The sequence below is a fragment of the Helianthus annuus genome, chromosome 9 (assembly GCF_002127325.2).
Source record: "Helianthus annuus cultivar XRQ/B chromosome 9, HanXRQr2.0-SUNRISE, whole genome shotgun sequence".
NCBI lineage: Eukaryota > Viridiplantae > Streptophyta > Magnoliopsida > Asterales > Asteraceae > Helianthus > Helianthus annuus.
This window is the reverse complement of record NC_035441.2, coordinates 177,952,089-177,961,319: the sequence shown is the minus strand read 5'-3', so window position 1 is coordinate 177,961,319 and position 9,231 is coordinate 177,952,089.

Below are 9,231 nucleotides of genomic sequence, written 5' to 3'. Positions count from 1 at the left end.
TTTTACAATTAAGAATTTAATTGGTTGGAAATGTTTCTGTTTTTATGATTTCAGATTCATGCGACCACTACCTGCAGTTTCATTGGCAGCTCTAAACGGTTATACATCATAAGAGCTTGGTTTTACCTTGGTATGCATATCTAAATATGTGTGTGTATGTATATATATTATCTTCATACAGGGGATATGTATATACATTGATATAGATTTATAGCTTTATATAGATTTAATAATTTCATTTATAAATGTATACGCTCCTCATACTCAACTTCCATAACATCAACTTATTACTATTGACACAAACACGTATTTTGACACGGTTGCCATCTGTCGTTTTGTAGGGGGAGGGGGGGTCATACACTTTCGTGCCTACTATTGTTTCAATCAGTTTGGCTGGTCAACATAGTGACACTGTGGAACCTCAAAAGGTCGTTACACACTTGCACATCAGCCTTTTATAAAACTTATAGTGCTTAGTTCAATATTACCACCAATTGACTTCCACATGCTGATGATTATATAGAAAATTGAGAGGATTATGACAGGGACTCAAGGAGCTCCTACTATTGTTGCTTCAACTCTTCAAATTGTGCTTCGTTTTAGTAGGCTTTGGCGTATTTTCACACGGTCAGTTTTGAATCATCTTACCCGTCCTGTCTTTTCCCGTTCAGAATTTAATTGGTTGGAAATGTTTCGGTTTTTATGATTTCAGATTCATGAGACCATTATCTACAGTTTGCTTGGTCGCTCCAGCCGGTTATATATCATATGAGCTTGGTTTTCCCTTGGTATGCATATCTAATTATGTGCGTGTATATATATGTATATATCTATATATATTATCTGCATATAGGGGATATTTATATAGACTAATATAGATTTATAGATTTATATAGATTTAATAATATAGTTTTATATATGTATAGACTCCTCATATTCAACTTCCATAACATCAAATTATTATTATTGGTTATCATTAATGCAACTAGATGTGTAAGCACCTTCACATTCTCATATTCAGATATTGTAACATCTTTGCTTTTTAACTTCCATTAAAATGAAAACTGCCATAGGTCATCCCAAGAGGCTACTTATCATGTTTCTATAAATTCACAACCATATTCAAGCATCCTACCTTTCATTATACAACTTGTGGCTGAATATCGAAAGACCCCTGCAAACATGAAGAAAACTACTGCTGTTGCTAACTGTACAAAAAGTCTGGCAACTGTTGAAGAAATATTAAACCATGGTCGAGAAAATAAGAAACACACGGTATAAACACTTTCTATAATGTCGAATGTTTCCCCCAGCATTATTATTATCCATACATTGAACGTGTTTCTTCTAATCCATGCAGAATGCTGAGTTCAATTGTCGTGTGGTGATTAAAGGCGTACGTAATAGCGAAGAGTGGTTCAGACTTATGTGTGGAGGAGGAAAATGCATGAAAGGTGTATCGCATGATCACAGGCAGTTGTGGTGTGAAGGCTGTGAAAACCCAGTTATGTTTCCCCGAGCAAGGTTCGTCTTTGGTATTCTATAGTTATGTACATTGGCAAACGTCTTTACACATTTTCACATCTGAATAAAAAAAATATATCAACAGATTCCATCTTCAACTTGATGTGGTCGATTCCACGGCTAATGTGGTCATCGTGTGCTTCGATGACACTGCACAGCTTCTAACAAGCACCACCGCTCAGTCTACACTCAATGTGGAATCGGGTCTCTCGCACATCTACACCGTTTCTTCCGCAATCAACCAAGACAGCTTCACACCAGTCATGATACGGACCTGTAACGGTAACATCTCAACGCTCCCAAGCTGCTTACATTCACTTATAGGCACCACCCGAACCATCCAAGTTGATACATCCACATACTACCATCATGGGGCCTTTGAGAGTTTCAACTGCAAACGTGTGCTCCCAGCCGAAACCAACTATCAATCCGTTGGATCTACCACTCCTACTCCCATGACTAGGAAGGGTAAAGGGGTGATGTCAATTCCAACACCGGTTAAGCTCAAAGAAACAGTCAGCAAGTACATGTAAGTTTCTATACATACTTTTGAATTACGAAATTCCATGAACCACGTAACTACCTGTCCATTTGTATTGTGTTTTAGAAAATGTTCAAAATTGAATAATACATGCTACAAACATCATGTTTATTTCTTTATGACTACAATGACACCACCGGTTTTGATATGTGTTTTTCGACTTGATATGTTTATTTCGTTAGGATACTTAAGCTAAATCGTTAGATTATGTTCTTCCCCCTGTTTTTACATGCCAAATAGCTAAATGGAATTAATTGATTTTCAACGAGTTTGAATTGTAGTTCATAGATGGAGATTTGCTTGAACGTAGTTAAATTCTTTCAATTTTTAGTGCAAAATAATGGAGATACATAGATTGTCGAAATTAAGGTTCAGGCTAACATTTCCCTTCTTTTTCACAGCCCTAATTATGAAGATTCTGATTCAGATGGTTCTGTGGGTAGCTAAGGGGAACGACGGTTGCATGGTCATGCATTAGCAACAGAAGATTTCGTTGATTATTGAATAAAAAAGGAGGCTTTATGAACTACTTTAAGTTTTCCCCTGTAATGTGTTTTTTTAGACTTGGCAATTTTCCTGTGCTATGCACGTCTTAAATTTTGTGAGGCCAGTTTATGGTACAAACTCTTATCACGTTTTGTATGGCTTCTCTTACATTGTCTTTTGGCTACTTATCTTTTACCCATACATAAACATTTTTCCTAAATACACAACACAACGAAGGACACTTAAATGTCGGTCATGCCGTGCATCGCACGGGCCTTCCCTCTAGTTTATTAAAAAAATATGTTTCGTTAATAAATAATTATGAATTTTTTTCTAGAAGAGATTAAATTAAAATTAAACTAAATAATAATTATTTATAAGAGATTAAACTAAATAATATTTAATAGAAGGGTTATCTATAATTAATTAGAAGAGATTAATTAAACTAAATAATAATTATCCATAAGATACATGGCCTAATATGATGACAAGTGGCCCAAAATTGGTTTCTTTTATTATATAGTACTAGCGGTAAGACCCGTGTGCAAACACGGGTCGTTTCTTAGAAAACCATGCATAACACATATTGACAGAACATATAGATATGTGTATAGATATTGTAGCAAAACGTGTTATCTATTATAGCTAAAAGACAACTATAAGTAAATATAAAAGATATTTAACAAACTTAATAAAAGATGTCTAAAAGATGTCTAACAAACTTAATAAAATTCATCAGTTACATATGATTATTTCCATTCTTTTATTCAAAAAAGAGAGTACATATGAAAGATGTCTAACAAACTTAATAAAATTCAAATACAACTTAACTTTAACAAACATTAACTAAGAACATACGATCACCTGCCTAAACAACACACATCAAACCTCACTCAAGAATTTGTTACGCAGCAACATGTCCTTCACTACATGTTGTGATCTGGTTAAATATGCTACTGCAAACAATGTAATAGATGTTGATTCAACAATCTCCCTATACAACAGATGATATGAAAACCCTTCTTTATTATTGATTTTTATTTCTCATCAACATCTCCCTAATTTGTCCTTTGAATTGTAGTTCAAAGTCCAGGGAGAACATGTCTTCTTCATCATCCCTATCAAGTTGAAGGTCCAACAAATCTTGGAGATCGTATGCATTCAGATTATATGCACTATCCATTTTAATCTCTTCAACACTACCATCTGATCTGATCAAAGTCAATACTTCGGTTTTTGAAAATGACTTCCACTTTAATATTTTTGGATCAGTTGGCTTTCTTGGGCAAAGAATTATTGAAGATGAGTTTGGTGATTGTGGTCTGCTAACTAAATTTTGCAATTGATTCAGACAAATCAGATGATGAGAGAAGGTTTTTTGGAGTACCGATTTTTGGAGACAAAGCAGCAGTTGTAGGATAGACTGACTTTTGAAGAACATTTGAATGTTCAGCTCTATCTTCTTCCAGCTTTTTGTAGGTCTCAACTATTTTCAGTTTAGACCATCTGGCAATGGATCTAACTGGACCATAATCAGCAGCCACAAGCTCTGCTCTCATTCTTTTAAACTTCAATACCTCATCTGAATCCACTGTTTTGACTTTCTTCCAATTAGGTTGAGTTGGCTTTACCAGAGGATCATTGTTCATTTTTGTGATTCTAACGATATGAGTTTTTCTCTTACGTGTGGAGATAATTTCTGATGAAGGAGAATGTTTTGGTAGTGAAGATGAATGTATGGGAAATCTTTGTGACGTTGGAGATGCTCGGATTGTGGTTGGTGTAGTAAAAATGATCATGGCAGATGTTTGAGAAACTTCTGCTGAAACAACTGGTGTCTCAGCAGCTGTTTGGTAAACATCTGCTGATACTTTTGTGTTCCCAACATCTATTGACAAAATGGGTGATGATGGTGTGGAAGGTATTTTCTCCTTCTTTTGTAGTGGTTTATTTGGAGAAGGTTGGGATTTAGGTTGAGCAGGCAATACAATTTCTGTAGGATTAGCTTTTGAATCTGGTGGCAACTTTCTCAATGAATCTTTCTCCCCTTTTTGGCATCATTATCATGATCATCATCTTTCTCAAAGATTGATGTAGAAGTGGAGCCAGTAAGTTCCAACAGATGTTCCTTAATGTTCATAATGTCTGCTTGTGTGTCTTTATACTTGGCATCAACCAAATTTCTGATAAATTCCAAACTGAAATTGCGGTTACTTTCAGCCAAATTCCTCTGAGCTTGAAGGATGGGTTGCATAGAATTCCAAAGCTCATTGGCAATTTCCTGTCTGGTAGGTTGACTTTTAAAAAGCTATATCATCTGCTTAATCAATTCTTTCATTTCAGCAACATCTGTTTCAATGCTAGATACTCTAACCGTCAAATCCTTATAAGTAAATTCATCACCTACTTTAATAGGATCATCTGAATTGCCACTTGTAGTGATTGTTTTTATTTTGATAATAGGAGAAGTCTCCATATCATCAGAAACAGATGTGCCTTTTTCTTCGTTCTGGGACTTCCTAGTGAAGCAGAGATTACAGTTGTAACCTCATCAGTAGTTGCCTTCAAAGGAGTCTTTATGATGTAACCACTGTCCAACTGATCACCAATGGGTTCAACAGTTGTAGTGGCTGCTCCACTTGAACTACCACCAAGAGTTTCGTAATACTCAACGGGGATAACCTCCTCAACTGTTTGTAGAATAGAAGATTTAATTGGTTCAGACGCAGTCATTTGTTGCGATCTACTCTCAGTAATGTGTGCATTAGAGGAACTGTTTTCTTTCTGAAATTCAATTGCTTCTAACAGAGGTAACATTGTTAATGGAACTTGAGCCGAGGGTTGTGGTGTAGAAAAAGTGATTGCCCTGGGAGAGGGACTTTTAAACATACTTTCATATGAAAGCTCTACTTCATGTTGTGGTGTCCCAGTACTTACAACATGATCCTTTTGTGACGATACATGAGGAGTTTGGATGGGTTGAGATCTTTCCAATAACTGTGAAGAAGTAGCAATAGTGGTTTCAAGTGACATTTGTGTTGTCACTGCATTAACCTCTGGGATCTCATCTTCTAGAGGAACCTTTTTATTTTGTTTAGTTTTGATGGACTTTTTGGATGTGACAACTTTCTTTTTGCGTTTTCCTGTTGTGTGTTTCACAACACCGGTTGTGGTGTCATGATCACCATGAGCAGTTCGCCCAACAACAGAAGTTTGAGCAACTGATGTAGACGCATCTAAAACAGGCTCATCTCCCTTTGTTTCAGTTGTTGAAACTTTTGACTCTTTATCCATAAGTTTAGTAAAAGTTTTACTTGTAAGACTATTTATTTGAAAAGCTACACCTTGTTCAAAATCTGCTTGTGACACTTGTTTTCATAGGTAGAAGCTTAGAAGTCTTGGATACAACAAAAAAGCATTACTACGAACACCTTTTTTCAATTTTTTCACATTTTTCAAATTATTCAACAAATCAGAAAATAGTGCTTGTGATAAATTGTAATCAGATTTTGATAAAATAGCATAACCCAAATACTGAATGTTCAAATGTATCTCATTAAATGCGGTGGTCTTGGCTGAGAGACAAATTAAAAGAGTATGAAACAAAAATTTCATTGGCGGAGGGATGTTTTGTTTGTAGATAGTAACTTCCTTTAATTGTGCATCATACCCTCTTTCAATGAACTCTGTATGAAGTTCAAATTTTTCAAAGTTGTTCTTACCTGCCAAGTCGTCTAATGCAAATGTAGTGGAAATTGTAAAGTGAGAAATTCGTACCACACTTTCCCTGACCTTAGACGCGATGGCAACTGGATTATTATCTTCAGCCTCTATTTCAGCATTAAACCAAAATTGTCGGAGTGTTTCTGTATGAACCGGAGCATCAGCAGTAGGAATTGATTTGTATTTCGATGACGTTAAAAGGTCAATTATTGAGTGATAGCTTGTATTTTTGCTAGTTTTCTCGAAGATGGGGAGGTAGTTGTGAGGGTTTTTGATGTTCAGAGACATGATCGGAAAAGAAGGTGATTTGGGGATGAAACAGGATTTAAATTGGAGGGTTTTAGATATGTTGGAAACTATTTTTGAGAATTTTGAATTCGAGACTGCAGTGGTAGAACCTCGATTTAGGGTTGAAACAACTTTTATATAGAGAGAAGAAGTGAATTCTGACGTGGCAGTAGTTACAAATATTTGATGGCTAAGATCTGTCCACGTCAGAACCTCTCTTGTGCCAACCGATGACAGTTGTTTGGAAACCTCTATTGGTCATTGGGAACAGTGTGAGCCAAACAGTCGTTAGATAAACAGAAGTTATGAGAACAGATGATAACTTTCAGCAGTTGTTTTATTTTAAGCTAACATCTGTCCACATCAGAACCTCTGTTGTCATAATGGATGACAGTCAGCAGTTTAGTAAATCAACAGTCATTAGGATAAATAGAAATTATGACAACAGATGGTAACCTTTAATAGTGTATGTATTTTTAGACAAGCAGAAGTTTCAAAAACAGTTTTTTTTCAATCGGTGTAACTCAACAGTCGTAATTCTAACATCTGTTATTAGCCCAACCACTGTTAGTATCAAATCCTCTGTTAAGCATTTTAAGATTGAATATCATCTGTTGTTCGTTAACATCTGTTCACCCATAGCAGACCTTTGCATCTTCAGACATTTATTCATCAGCAGATGCTCTCTTTTGTCAGACTTTAGCTACAACACACCTTTTATAACACAAAAATATACGGTAAATCCTTCCAAAAAATTGTTGTTGATAAAAAAAAATTATATAATAATACTTATAGCAGACGTTATATAATAATACTTATTCATCATTAGCCCAACCACTGTTGACCCATAGCAGACCTTTGCATCTTCAGATATTTATTCATCAGCAGATGCTCTCTTTTGTCAGACTTTAGCTACAACACACCTTTTATAACACAAAAATATACGGTAAATCCTTCCAAAAAATTGTTGTTGATAAAAAAATTATATAATAATACTTATAGCAGACGTTATATAATAATACTTATTCATCATTAGCCCAACCACTGTTGACCCATAGCAGACCTTTGCATCTTCAGACATTTATTCATCAGCAGATGCTCTCTTTTGTCAGGCTTTTAGCTACAACACACCTTTTATAACACAAAAATATACGGTAAGTCCTTCCAAAAAATTATTGTTGATAAAAAAAATTATATAATAATAGTTATAGCAGACGTTATATAATAATACTTATTCATCATTAGCCCAACCACTGTTGACCCATAGCAGACCTTTGCATCTTCAGACATTTATTCATCAGCAGATGTTCTCTTTTGTCAGACTTTAGCTACAACACACCTTTTGTAACACAAAAATATATGGTAAATCCTTCCAAAAAATTGTTGTTGATAAAAAAAAATTATATAATAATACTTATAGCAGACGTTATATAATAATACTTATTCATCATTAGCCCAACCACTGTTGGTATCAAATCCTCTGTTAAGCATTTTAAGATTGAATATCATCTGTTGTTCGTTATCATCTGTTGACCCATAACAGACCTTTGCATCTTCAGACATTTATTCATCAGCAGATGTTCTCTTTTGTCAGACTTTAGCTACAACACAAATGTTCTCTTTTGCCAAACTTTAACTACACAGACCTTTTACAACTCGAAGTATTGACTCTCTGTAATTTGCAGGAGCACTGATTCTTCAAAAAAAACTGCTATTTCTGATCAAATTCTAAACATTTGTTTTATCTTTTTATCATCTGTTCACCATCAAACCAACCCTTCATACTATTAAACCTTTGTTGACTTACCAAACAGATGTTCAAACACAATTCAACATGAACATAATCTAAATCTTACTCAAACACTAAATAACTAAAAACAAAACACAACATAGATTCATAAAATTAAAATTTATTCATTTATTCATAACATTAAAACTAAAACTCCAATAATAATAATAACATCAAATACTGAACAACATTAATTTTCAAATCTAAAAATAACAGCAAGAATTAAGAAACTTTAGCTTCAACTCCATCGATTGCTGAACCTCTCGATGTATGTCCTTCAACATCACCATGAACTCCACGTCTCTATCACCGCACTCTATATTACTGATGTTAGGATCGGAGGCTATCATGATTGTGCTTGTTTGTAGGAATTTGACAAATCAATGAATATAAAACAATGTAAAGTGCAGCGGAAATGGATACAAACTTTGTAAACACAATCAAAGAAGAGAATAGTTTGATAAACACATGCTTTCTCATTAAGTTGAAATATTACAATGAAAATCAAAAGATTACAAGCATGCTTACATAACTAAACTCCCCCTCAGCCTGATACCCCAAGGTTGGTTGCACAAGATGAAATGATTGGACTGAAGAAGAAGAATCCACTCAGTCAATCAAATGTAACAGTACAGGGTACTGCTCCATTTATAAGCAAACCAAACCACTGAGGCATCAAGGCTGACGTCGCCATAAAAGTGACATCTAACAGACTAACAAACTTTATCTACTAATCTATACAACTACTGCTTTGCTAACTACTGATATTGCATTTCATTACATGAGATGAATAACACTGCTGCTGCATCATTCTACTGCTGTGAACCCAGCAGTACTTGTCATGATCAGCAGTACTTGACTCAAGGCAGCAGATTGAACA